Genomic DNA, 14,522 nt, shown 5'->3' on the forward strand with positions numbered 1-14,522 from the left:
CAATTGAATTATAATTATCAGTATAACATATATACATATATACATATATATTTTAAAAGTAAATCCCTTTATACAAATCTTTAATTAAACATTTATTAAAATCTAATACTATTTATTAAATTATTATTAATAATAATTGTTAAATTACTAGTAAACAATATTCATTTATTTATTTATAATAACAATTATTACTTTTTTATAAATAAGTTACCAAATTTGCTCAGAAACCTAGGAATTCGACATTCAATTCGCTTAGATTCGAAGTCAGTTCAAATTCGATGCGAATTTGTCTGATGTTGTTGAAATTCCCTGTGAATTCACTTTTTCAAACCCTAGGCGAATGCGTTGGAATTTGGAGCGAATGTCTCTGACATTGACGGAGCCTGGGACGAATGCGTAGCGAATGTGGACGAATTTATGAGCCACGTCATCATTTTGACCTTTGACATTATGAAACATTGAAATATAAAACCTAAAATCACGTATAAGACAATGTTTTGCTTTCACATTTATGGTTTTTCTTTTCAGTGTGGTAGACGGCGGCAGTTTGTGGTTCACGCATAGCATTTTGTAGACACGACAGTTTGTGTTTCACGCATAGCTATTCCCATATAATGGGTCGTATAGTGGTCTCACGTCTTCAGTAGTGGGCCGTAATGCAATGAGATGTCGTTCTCCATCATCAGGCAAATATTCCCCAGTTCATAGGAAGTATAAATGAATAGAAGGGAAGTCGACTAACTGGAAGACGCTGAAGAATAGGTGACACGAGTTCTTGCAGCAACAGTAAACTTTTTGGCATACAACAGGGGTGCGGTCTATATCTATCTGCATTCTTATCTCAGCATATTTGCATATATCTGATGTTATGTTAAATCGTATTGCATTCTTCCGAACTGTAGTTGAAGAGCTATTAATTCTGAATCTGGTTATAGTCCATTAAGGGCCCGTTTGGTTGCTAGAATATCACAGGAATAGATTTTGAAAATTAGAATACGTTTTTAATTCTTTGTTTGGTTGGTAGAATTGGAATGGAGAATAGGATTACGTATTCCCATTATAGCCCAAAATGAGCTTTTATCAAATTCCAAAAATACTTGTAATTGGAATGCCCCTTCATATTCTCATTCTCACTTAATCAAATTTTATGATTCTGTCGGGTCCAGGGTCTCAGTCCGCCATTTCTCTGCTACTCAGTAATGATTTCCCGCTACTACTGGTCAATAGCTTTTGTTTTTTTGTTAATGATTTCCGGTTGTAAGATTATTTGCATAGATCAAAGACAACGCTGAGTTCGGCTACAACGGCTTCAATGAAATTGACGCAGAGAGGATGTAAATGCCTTGCAGCCAAGAAAGCATTTCAGCAAGACACTTTGAACAGGTAAAGCACCGCAACTGGATCTCTTGAATCTCTCAGATGACATGGACGAAATGGAATTAGTGCTGAAATTGGGTTCAGATGGACTTGCTAGGTCTTTTCCAAACAAGAATGGGATTGGTCTTTTCCATTCCCATTCTTCATTTCTATTCCTATTCAAAATTTCCATTCTAATTCTCTATTCCTATGCCTGCAACTAAACGGGCCCTAATTGAAGTGTGATATTATTTCTTCTAATTCCAAATTGTGGAATCATCACTGTTAATGCTATAGTAAACATTCTTGGTATTAGATTAAGATTCAGTAAAAGATCTTGTTATTGCATTGTGTTTGTTTGAAGACTTTGGGTACACTATAAGTGTTTGATGAAATTCCACCAACTTGATATTTGATTGTTGTTTCATTTCCAGCAGACTGTAGCCAATAACCCCGAGTTCAAAGTCGACAAATGTTCCCCACTTTGGAAACGTGTTCAAATGATTCGACCATCGACGAGTGGAGGAGGTTATGTGTGGATTTGTAGCCACTGTGAAAAGGAATTTAGCAGCTCTTACAATAGAGTAAAAGCACATTTGTGCTTTATTACTCAAAAAGGCATCAAATTTTGCACCGGGATGCCAAGAGTAAACGAACTGCTACCTAAAACCTTTCTTTCAAATCACATCGTAAACAAATATATTCAAGAGCAGAAGCAAGTAGAGGAAGCTGTTGGGAGGGCAAATGCTTCACATCCCTTGGAAAGTTGTAGGCCTCTAAATAAAGGGAAAACATCATGTATGTCTTCAACTACCACTCCTAATGAGCCACCTATAGAGGGCCATCCATTCTTGCGTCCTCCTCAACAACAGATTGTAAGTAATAGAGTGGTGGGACCCTTGGAATCATCCTTCCAAAATGAAGCTAGAGACATTGCTGATCAAGCCATAGCCAGATGTGTTTATGCAAATGGATTGTCATTTAATGTTGTTCGCTCACCGTATTGGCAATACATGGTGAGGGCAATTAATGTGGCTCCAAGCGGGTTCAAGAGCCCTCGTTATGAGAAGGTACGCACCACTTTATTAGATGATGAGGTGGCCCATGTAGAGAATGCCATGTTGCCCATCAAGGATGCATGGGTCGAAATAGGATTGACAATAGTATTAGATGGATAAAAAGATGCAAGGAACCGCCCTTTGGTGAATGTTCTTGCAGTGTCTACAAGAGGTGCAATGTTTCTAAAAGCAGTGGATTGTGAAGGAGAGGTAAAGGATGGTCCTTTCATTGCAAACATTCTCATCCAAGCTATCAAGCAAGTTGGCCCTCAGAATGTTGTTCAAGTAATAACCAATAATGCAAAGAATTGTAGGGCTATCGGCTTATTGGTTGAGGAGCGGTATGAGCACATTTTTTGGACACCTTGTGCGGCACACTCACTCAACCTAATGCTGAAAAAATTGGCACTAAGGTTGAGTAGATAAAAAAATGTATGAAGAGGCACAAGAGATCCAAATGTTTGTCATGAACCACCATATGACGCAAGCCATATTCAGACAATTCTCGAAATTGGAGCTCTTGAAGGTAAGTTGAATTGTTTAAAATTTAAACATGTTTTAGAAATCTAGCCACTTTAGTAAGTTTTCTATGTTTTCAAATTTTTAATCTATTACTGTTTTGATTTTAAAATAGGTTGTTGAGACCTGCTTTGCCTCCAACACCATTGTTTTGATGCGCCTTATCAAGGTTAAAGATGCATTGACTAGAATGGTAACTTGTGCTAATTGGACTGTATGGAAGCAATCTAATAGTGATAAAGCAACTGCCATAAGGGGATTGATACTAAATGAATCTTGGTGGGATCATGCTAAGAACCTGCTAAAGATCACCGAGCCTATATTGAGCATGATCCGATACACTGACATGGATAGGCCTTGCTTGGGTGAGGTATATGATGGTATTGATTCCATGATTGAGGACATTAGAAATATCCTAAATGAGAAAGAGCAAGATTCTGATGAAAAGTTCTTCAAGGAGCTACAGTTAATCATGATAGAGAGATGGAACAAAATGACTACCCCTTTGCATCTACTTGCCTTTGCATTGAGCCCCAGGTTCTATAGACAATTGGTCCTCAAGAGGAGTACCACTAGAGTTCCCCCATACAAAGATCCTAAAGTTGCTCGAGGGTACAAGGCAGCCCTTCGAAGACTCTTTCCTGAGCACCTATGACTTGCAGTGAAGTTTGAATTTATGAGTTTTGCGAGCACCAATGATTGCGGTATTGAGGCTCTTGAAGACAAGAACAATGCTGATGCTTATAAATGGTGGTACTTCCATGGTCAAAAATACCAACACTTGCACCCCATTGCCATCAAAATTTTATCACAGGTTAATTTTTTAATATTAAACATTCTAATTACTAGTTTCTTGTTGGTAAATATTCAAAACTCTAATTTCTAGTTTTTTGTTGGTAAATTTGGAAATCTCGATAGGTTGCTAGTTCATCATCATCTGAGAGGAATTGGAGCACGTACTCCTTCATCCACTTGATAAAACGCAACCGACTAAACTCCAAGAAACCAAATAACTTGGTGTTTGTGCATTCAAACTTGAGGCTCACAACTCACAAAGAGAATATGTACCAAAAGGGGGAGGCAAAACAATGGGATGTCGAACTAGAGGCCGCGGAGTTGGAAGTCCACTTTGATGCACTTGCGATTGAAGATGGTGCTCCTAAGATACATAATAGTGATGGAGCCGATCTTGAGGCTACCGCTGAGACTACAGTTAAGACTGCTGATGCTAGTGGCACTAATTGTGCTTCTAATCAGCAACTGCCTAATGATGATGAATTCTTTGATGATTTTTGATGATACATTGATATTTGTCATTTGATCACATATGAGTCTATGACTTATTACTGATTACTGATTCAGTGATTAGTAATGTTGACGTTGTTGTTTTAAAGACTAAAGTTTTGAACTGAAACATTCATATGGTATTATGGTGGTATATTTTGACATTTTGTCATGCCAATCGAACAAATCATTAATATATGTGGTGGTTGAATTTGCTAAATTGCTTTAGATTAGCATAGTGGTGTATGAATTGGTCTGCTGCAACATACTTTTACATTTTATTTTTATTTTTTTATTTTTTTAAATTCTTGTACGGACGAACCCAAAACGAACCCGAACCCAGCCCAAATTTGTTTTGATCGAATGTCGAACCCACATTTGAACCAGAATCCGAACCGACAACTTAGATAAATAACAATAATAATTAATATTTAAATATTATTAAAAGAAAACATATTTAAAATTTTATATATTAAAAAAGAATACTAATAAGAAAAAACTTAAATTAAAACATACCTACCATTCTTTTTAAAGCTCGTGGGTCATCCCTGCTGCCACGGCAGCCTTATTGACGTAGTAGCAGGGTACTGCGTTGGCAATACCTACTACTGTTGTAGCAAGTCTGTTGTGCGCAGCCTTTGCAAAGGGCCGCCGGCGTAGGAAAGGAGGGGGAGGTGGGGGGTGGTGGCTCGCCTTCCAAAATTATTAAAATATATATTTAAAAAAAAATCCAAACCAAATTTATTGCCCCCCCCACCAATAAACAAATTCAATTTTTTTATTATATATATTTTATAATTATTAGAGTAATTACCAATTACTGTGGTAATTGTATATATATATATATTTGATAATTTTCCAATATAGATCTAATAGGGCAACGAAATAGAAACAATAAAATTTAATAATTTAAATTTAATTTTCTTTTCTAAACCCCGATCCCGGTTTTAATCAATCCCATTATGAATCACCGAATTTCTCAAACAAGGGTTTCCAAGTTAATCTCGTCCATAGACTTTTTTGAAGAACAATAAATTTTAACACAAGGTTTTCAACCCGAATAAATTCTGAAAACAAATCCATACAAACACGAAGAAACAGAGAATTTTTTTTAAAAAATTACTGTGTAAATCTCAACAAGATCCTATCTCGATCTGATGCTAACCAGATGAGTGCTTGGAGCTCGTAAGAAATTCTCGTCTTCTCGAAAACCCTCTTTCTCGAAATTTGCTCCTCCAAACTTGTGTGTGGAGAAATGAGCTCTAATTTCTTAATAAAGAGCTTTCTCCCTTTAGGTTTTCCGTTTTACAATCACGCGAACCCCTTTTCTTTATTATTTTATTTTAATTTCATGTCCAAACTTTTTGTATTTTAATTAAAATAAACTTTATTAAATTTATTGTCTCTTTTATTAAATCACAAGATATCTTTAATAATATATTTATTAATTTAACTAATAATATTATTTAGAGTTATTCATTAAAATGAAACTCCTAAGTAAATTATTATTAAATTAAATAAATATAATTACGCCAAAATTAGAACTTCAATTAAATCTTTTAAATTTAATTCTTTTATTTAATTAATTTCTCAATTAATTAAATATAATTAAAAATTGATTTTTCTTTATAAAAATTTCGTTAAATTAAATTATTTAATAATCTTTTATTTGATTTAATTATAACTGAAAATCACAACAGACTCACAAATCCAAATAAGAAAACCCAATCTGAAAGACAAAGTACTAAATCAAACTTAGGGGTCAAAATCTCGAATTCACGTCGCTTGAGAATTCGGAAGGGTAAATAACTCAGATACTTGTCCTACTTTCTAGGACAATTGGCTTAGGTTTAGATTTGGACTCAAGAATTATCTCCCCTCTTTTACCATTGAGATACTGTGATAGGGCACTCTCATCCTGGCAATTCAGGGAAGTCAATGCCCAGTACCTACAATCTACATAAAAGCCAAGCATGTGCATATACATATGAATCTAAACTAAATAGGCAATGGCAGGGAGTGGTGCATCATGTAGATCCTGACTAGCAGGTGACTACGACTCCCTCCCTCTATCACATCAGAAACATCAGACATAAAGTAAAACATACAAGTACACCATACACATGCAAGTATGGGGTAAGTAACCATAGAAATTACATATAAATGATTCCTCTAACTATCATCATGAAATAACTAAAATCACTAAATGAACATACATGTATCATCATTGGAAGTATAATCAAGAACACAAGAAATAACTGAGTATCAAGTAGCTCATCAAATAAATAAACTGAGTATGAAATAATATCCAATCAAACCCGATAACCAAGTACCACTAATCATAAAACATAACCATAAGCTGGCTTAAAAGAATTTGGCAATAAGACATGAAAGGTAAACTAGGGGTAGGCATTACAATGTATGTATGTATGTGTGTATATATATATGTGTGTGTGTGTACATACATACATACATACACACACACACACACACAGATATATATATATATATATTTGTGTGTGTGTGTGTATTCTTGTATAGACGAATGCAAACTAAATCCAAACCCAATCCGAAAAAAAATTGGACAAATTTCGAACCCGAACTTGAACCAACAACTTAAGTCATAAAAAGGTGACTAACATAATTTGTGTGAATTGGCCCTATGCTTGCCTTATGCCAGTTTGCTTGAGTGGATTTCTGAGTGAGGGAGAAGCTTTTCTTGGTTGAATGACAATCAGTATATGACTCAAATGTTATGGAAGACCTATGGTAACCTTTGGATTAGCAGTTGATGGCAATTTGGGTGGCGTTTCAGACTTGTAGTAGTAATAAGACTCACAATTTTGAAGGTACTCGTGTTTTGATTTTATTGTCAAGATCATACTTGATTACAAAGAAACCAGAATTGCCTCAATTCGTCCGATTCAGGCGATTCAGCAATTCGGCAATTTGGCTTGAGCTGTCTAATTTTTTCTGACTTGCTAAATCAACTCAGCGATTGTTTTCCAGAAATTGCCATGAATTGCCAAGTTAGGCGATTTTTGCCCAAATTGCCGAGTTATGTGCCTCATGACACGACAAAAAAAAAAAGTTTTTTCCTTTTTTTCAATTTTTTTTTTGTTGGTTTTTTTTGGTTGCATCTCAATAATGATTTATGATTATTTAAATTTTTTATTGTTCGACCAGCTAATATTGGTGTTTTTGAAACACTTAAGATATATAGTTACAAATAACTTCAAGAATACCTTCCTTGACTGAACATTTCATGAACTCCAACATTCTTAGAAGATTAATTAGATCCTAAACCTCTTTCAATCATATGCAACATTTAAAACCTTTCATTAGATTAGATTAGATATATCATATATCATATTATCAAAGCAATAAAAAATACAGTCATTAATTTTCAATGAATTCTTGCACTATGACTCGTCATCTCTCCTCAAATACAAAGCCACTTAACGTGAGATCAAAACCAATGGAAAGATAATTCAATGCATTAACAAAATCCAAAGAATTAAAAATTTCCAAAGATTAGAAGTAAAGGTATCAACCTACTCTGATTCAAAGTTATAGTGCTACTATTTACAATTTTACACTTTACTGTTACATATACATGTTTCATGGAACATTTAATGTCATTGGTTTCAAACTTTCTAGGATTTTACATACAGTTATGATTTGACAACATCTATATTCTATATATCTATGTCAAATGATTATGTTTTCTATTTCCTGTAACCACAATTTACATTTTACGTATGTGATGGATTTATCATTAAAGTTCCTTGTCTATGTATGTTAGCTTCTATTTGATGATGTTATAGTGTGTCTAAGTTATATTCAATAAAGGGTGTTGTTGTGAGGTTTTCACACATCGCCCCAAATCTTGGGGACCCCCCCTTTTTTTTTATTGCCTCGGCAAATTTTTTGATTGCCCAAAATTTTTTAGTTTTGAAAATTTCATGCCTTGGCACCTTTAGAACAATTATGGGGAGGCTTAGCTTATTTTCACCCGGTTTCAACTTGATTTTCCAGAGCTATCAATTTTATCCCTTTGCCAAATAATTTTCTAAGTTAATTCCAACTTGGTAGGATCAAATTGTGAATTTTGTACTTAGACGTTTTCTTTTGAAAATTTGGTTTTAATTGTGTAAATTTGGATGATTTTCAAAAGGGAAATTTTAATTAGACTTAAGTTTTTTAAAAAATCTCAAATTTTTCTTTGGTGAAAATTTTAATTTTGTTGAAATAAGGCTAAATTGCAAAAAATCGATTTTTGGTTCTAGATGCAATTTTATTTTATTTTATTTTTAGCTTGGCAAAATCAATTTGGTAGAAAATTGCAAAAAATTGGCTTTAATTGGATTAATTGAAAGCTTTTAGTTTTTAATGAATTTGGTAATTTAATATTGAAAAAATGGCTTTTGGTTAGCCAAAATCCAAATTTAATGACGTATTAATTACTAAACCCTCATTAAATGGAAATATTTAACACCCTCAAGGCCATTTAATTTCGTTTTGCAATTTGGAGCTAATTGGCAAATTTAAAAGTGCAATTTTCTTTTGGCAAAATTAATTTTTTTGAGCTAAGTATTTAATTGTGGGCCTTGACTTGGAGTTAATTTTGGTTTTTTTTTGTTCTCCTCCAAGACCAGGTTGGCCAGCTTTGAGGAGAAGGAGATTGGGTATAAAGGAGACCTCTCTCCCATTTCTTTTCCATAATTCACTTCTTCCTCTCCATGCATGGGCGAATTTCATTGAGGAGCAGATTTTTTCTAGACTTGGCGAGTTTGTGGAAGGCAGATTTCTCTCCATTGTTGAGCGAATTTCTCTTGGGGAGCAGATTTCAGGCCTTGGCAATTTTTCTTATGGGTAGATTCTTGCAGATTTTTGGTGATTTGTTCTCCTTCTAAGTGCTGCGATTTGTGCCCTATGTAATATTTTTTGGGCAAATTGAAGACTTCCATGCTTGGGCGAATTAAGGCAAGGGCAAAACTTTCACTCTTGACATTTTCTTGAGGTAGATCTGATTTGGTGACATGGGCAATAAATGGTGAAGGTCTGATTTTTTTCCCTATTTAGGACTGTATTTTTTTTTATATCAGACTTGGTGATTTTGTTGAGACAAGGGATGCATATGGAAGTTTGAATTTTGTTTGTTGAGCAAGTGTTGGATAGTTTTAGAAGTTTAAATTTCTAATTTGCAAAGGGATTTGAAATTCTTGAAAGTCATATCCTAGGTTCCGAAAAGTTGCTATAAGATTATTGGTTAAGGTGAATTCTCATCATCTAGAGTTGCAAGGGGTGCTTGAGCTGACATCCATCTTTCGTTATAGTCTAAGGATTGCTCCGCTTGGTTCTTCTTGCCTTCTGGTCCACCACTCTACCATCTCGTAATAGGGCGACGAGCATGGAGAATGGTAGTGCAAGTAAGAATCCCAAGCGGGTGAACACTAAGAAAGACAAAGAGGATGTGATGCCCAAAACTTTCTTCTTCTCGAAAATGAAGAGAATAATCGACACCAATATCGGTACAGTGGACATGATATGGATGAGGGACAAACTAAAGGAAGGACAATCCCCCCTTGGCAAAAAGGATATACAAGAGCGGAATTGTACACACAATGGCTTTTCCTCTCAGATTGCCCTGTCCAGAATTGTTTATGGAACGTGCATCCAAATTTGATCTAAATAGTAATTCCATCATTTTTGATGAAGGGAAGAGAGTGTTGGCCAGCATTGGCGAACAAGCAATCGAAGAAACATTCAACATTCTCCAGTACAAGGGCATGACGATTGTGATGATGGACCAAGCAACTAAATCATTTCAAGATAACCAAGAGGCCTATTACACGCATCTAAAGCAGAATTGGATACGCGAGGGAAGGAAAGGAGTTAACAGATCATCGAGGCTCACAGATCATCGAGGCTCACAATGGCAGATATCAAACCAGAATATGGTGATCTTGTTGTTCTGCTCAGTCGGATCATGGGCCTAGCTCAAGGGATGAAATTTGAAAACTGGATGTACTTCTTCATTGATGAGATTGAGAAAGGGAAAAGAAGGTTTGATTGGGCCAAGATCATAAGCGAGAACTTAGAATTGCAACTTTGAACCGTGCAAAACCAAAGGCAATTCTACATGGTCTCCTATCGATTCTACCTAATTGCTAGATTGTACAAGAGTCCGAGACTTAGGCCTTAGGAGAAGTTGGTAGCGGACCGGGACAATATTTGGTACATGAATGCTATCTGCAGCTCCATTTGCACAATAACAAGGATTACAAGATATTTTACGATGCCTTCGCCATGAAGACAGTAAGGGTATTACAAGAGACACCTGCTAAGAGACTTTCATCGGAAGCAGAAGCAAGAATTAAGAAGTTTGGAAGTTGGTTCATCCAATTTCCGCAGTTTACATACATTAGAGTGGCAGGAAGTACAGTTTGTCCCAAGAGGCTTCCAAGGTACCCACCCAACAAGGTAGTTTTGTTAGAATTGGCTAGGCAACTTGAGCACTATGATAGAATAATGAGAAACAAAGAGAAAACAGGCATTTCATTCTCAATCATAATTGGCAATGATAGTTGCCCAAATCGGGCCTCCTTTGAAGCCACAGAGAAGGAATTGGAATGGTATCATCTAGGATGGTACAGAGCAAGGCAAGGGTTTGACCCTAATGGTCTTATCAAGGCATCTCATGGAAACGAATTTGAGCATGTTCCCACCATAGAAGACTTTTGGGCCAACGCCAAGGATGACTTTCACGTGAGAAAGCTAGCTTTCTCAAGGCTGACAGTGAACATGATGAGGGCTATTAGATGGAGAGGCCTCGATATTCCGGATCAACTGGAGGATGATGGAAATGCGTTGAGAGAAGACTATGATACAGTAGAAGGAACATAATTGAATCCAATGGATTGGGATGACCATCAGGATCCTTCCTTGGAAGCAGTCACAAGGGTAGTGGATTTACATACCGAGTCGTGGTATAATGAAGGACTAAGGAAGCTACAAAGACAAAGGATTCCCCTTACCTATGAGATGATGAAACCAAAAGCGAGACAAGCAGAATCAGTTGGACAAAGGAATGAAGGAAATAGCTGGCAACAGGAAATGATTAGAAATAACAAGAAGAAAGTTTTGGAGGTAGAGAAGGGCAAAGAACATCTAGCGCCTCCAGCCAAGAGACAGCATGCAGCACCATCAAGAGAGTATAATTGAGGCTAGAAGCCAAGAGGTCAATTCAAATGATAAAGGGGCCGCGGTGGAGGTGAGCTCTGATTCGGAATCAAGTGGCTATAGTGAAAGCACCGAGTACTCCCTTCTCTCGGAGAACCAGCAAGGAAATGATATGGAAGAAACTAGTAGAGAAGAAGATGGACCAATCAACATCGAGGCAATAAGTCAGGAACCCAAGGCCATTGGTGATGCTTTGTTAGTCGAACCAAATCCAGATTTGGGGAGATGCACTGCACCACTATGGTTAAGACAAATGCTTATGCCAAGAGGCGTGGTGGTAACGGCCCATACAGCTGAGGACATCCAAGGGTTAATGGAAAAGGGTGATAGCGAGAACCAAAAACAAATGGCAAGAACGGTGGCAAGGGTAATCAGGAGCGACAGTGATGATCACCGAAAGGTTTAGATTGTTATTCCAATAGTCAACAAGGCAGTGAATGAGATTGTGGCCCAAGAATATGAGATAGTAGAACATAACTTGGGAAGGAATACAGATGATATGGAGTGTGAGGAGGTCCAGGAAGGTATAGCATCAATCAGAGAAAGGTTAAGGAAGGCAAATGAAAGGATAGTAAAGTTGGAGGCCGAGAACGAATATTGGAGAGATAGCCAACCCATCCAACAGTTGCACAAGGCAGCCCTTCCTCAAGACAGCGGGAGCAATTCAGGAGAGATATCAGCTCAGCTACATGAAGTCAGGGATTGGATCCATGATACAATCCAAGATGGGCGAAATTTCTTGCCTTCATCTCGACATTCCAGTCATTAGTGGCCATTAGAGACAAGTTCAAGTTATTCGAAGAGGAGTGGAAAGCTTTCCTTCCCATCAGAGATTTGGCTATTCCTAGGCTACAAGCATTCATTGGGCTACCAGAGGCATATTTGCAAAGGGCCAGATTGGTTGATGAGAGAGGATTGAGTATAGTTGAATCTTGGTTTGTTGCATTGACTACCAGATTTAGAACACTTGAGGAGATACATAATGAGATTGCACGACACAGTCCAAGCATCGACACTTCTATTTCAACCATGATGAGCGACGTTGGGTGGCACTTGATTTTCAGGATATTGGAGAAGAAGATATCAATGAGACAAATTTTGGATCAAGACTGGATGAGTTAGGAAAGGTTGCTATTAAGAAAAAACATTTGGGTACCCTTTCCTCTCTCAGCGCTTTTATTGGATTTGCAAAGGAATATGAGAAAGATCACGAAAAGATACTACAAGTAGCAAACAGCGTGGCGAAGTCAGTGGAACTCAGGGCGAAGCACACACCTTGTCCTCCTATGGAAGAAGTTAACGAAAGGCTAGCTAAGTTCATTGCCTTAGCTAAGAAGATGAAAGAAAAGGGAAGATTTATATTAGATCATTTGATGTAAGCCCAAGTGGCAAATTTCCCCTTTCTTCTAGAATAGGACAAGTGTCTATTTCTAATTAGCCACCATTTTGGTGCCTTCTCATTGGTTGCCACTTTTTGCACTTTTCTCATTGGTCCATTGATGAGGTGGCGTCTTCTCATTGGCCGATGGGGTGGCAACCCTAATTAGGGTTTTGAGGATCCAATCTAGATCGTTGATCTTGTTTTGATCTCCATCGTCCGTTGTATTTTTGGCCCTTATAAAAGGCCATTTGCTCTCATTTGTAAAGTGTTGGAGAAATTGTTGCGAAGATAATACCAAAATTGCTCTCTTTTTCATTGTTGCGATTGGCATGTTGATTAAGAACATTGGGTGTTATTGCATGTTTTCTACTTCCACTTAGTTAGATTTCCTTTCAAGTTGTCAAAGTTGGTTGCATTTGAAATTGTTTAAGTGAAGTTAAAGTAGATGGATAGTTTTATGGTAGCATTGGTAAATGTTTGATAGGGATCAATACTAGGCCACTAGCATCCTAGCGGCTGGTTGGGAAGCTTTGTGTGGTAAACTAGTTTATTATTCCTTCGAATCATTGCACCTGTGGAAGTGAGGCCGCTGGTCAGCTCTCATTAGGTTTGATCCCTGTCCATTTGCTAACCTTCCATTCGTAGGAGTAGAATAGTGAGTAGTTGGATAGTCGAAGTTTAGAGAGAAGGAAGTTAGAGTAGGTCAAATATCAGAACACATCCATTCACCTTCCACCACCACCGCTTTCCATCAACATCAACATTGGCAGACACATCCTCCACCATTGCCACCATCAACATTATCTGCCTCCGCATGTTTCACAAACCAAGCCACCATCACCTTCATCCCACCAAAGTCCAAGTCATCCTCAACAATTTTCTTAAGGCTGCCTACGTGATTACCAGCAAATCACATCGATAAAACTGAGCGAGTATCCAACGGTGTAAGGAACATTGGAGTTATACTCATGTCTCATGAGCATTAACTTTTCAAGAGAGGAGTTGCATGTTTGATATCCCATATCAAATATTCAAATCCTAATATGTTATGTAAGTGATACAAAACTCGCATCAACAGGTGCATGAAATAAGTTTCAAATCGTTAAAATTGCTAAATTTCAATGATTTTTCACTTTGCCGATTCATAGCCAATTCATGGGTGCTCATAGCTGATTCCGAGTTTTGGTTCTTTGCTTGATTATAATGTACTATCTGAATGCCATAATATCCTAATTTTGTGAATGGCATATTTATTTCAGTTTGGGGTGAAGTAAAAAAAAAAAAATTCATAGTTATGTATTTGGTATTTGGCTATTTGCTATTAATAATCTAATGAATTAAACAAATCAGATCAGTTATTATAAGCATTTATATTTTGGCCCGGGCTTGGGAATCTAGAAGACTTGGCAAGTCTGAAGGATTTTCTTAGGACCCTAGTCTTGAGTCTCTAGGACTTGTTTGTCATGGTTTGCCTAGGGACTTGCAGAGTCTGGGCAAGTCTTGTAACTATTCTCAAAAGGTTACATTTCATCTACATCAAAGATCGAGATCAATTGATCCATCACACAGGGGGTGGGTTTCTTGAACTGGATCTGCAATTTTGTAGTCAAAGATTTAAGATGTTGTACTGTTCTACTGTTCTACATGTGTTCATGTATTCTTAATATTACTAGGTCTTG

General features: G+C 36.8%; 1 protein-coding gene across 2 annotated transcripts in view; it reads left to right on the plus strand.

Moving 5' to 3' along the window:
* D-CDES (D-cysteine desulfhydrase) overlaps positions 1–14,522 on the plus strand; it is a 288,605-nt gene that overhangs the window by 181,668 nt on the left and 92,415 nt on the right. The window lies entirely within an intron of this gene.

This window comes from Cupressus sempervirens, chromosome 8, assembly GCF_028749045.1.
Source record: "Cupressus sempervirens isolate cs-2001-9-10 chromosome 8, ASM2874904v1, whole genome shotgun sequence".
NCBI classification, from domain to species: domain Eukaryota; kingdom Viridiplantae; phylum Streptophyta; class Pinopsida; order Cupressales; family Cupressaceae; genus Cupressus; species Cupressus sempervirens.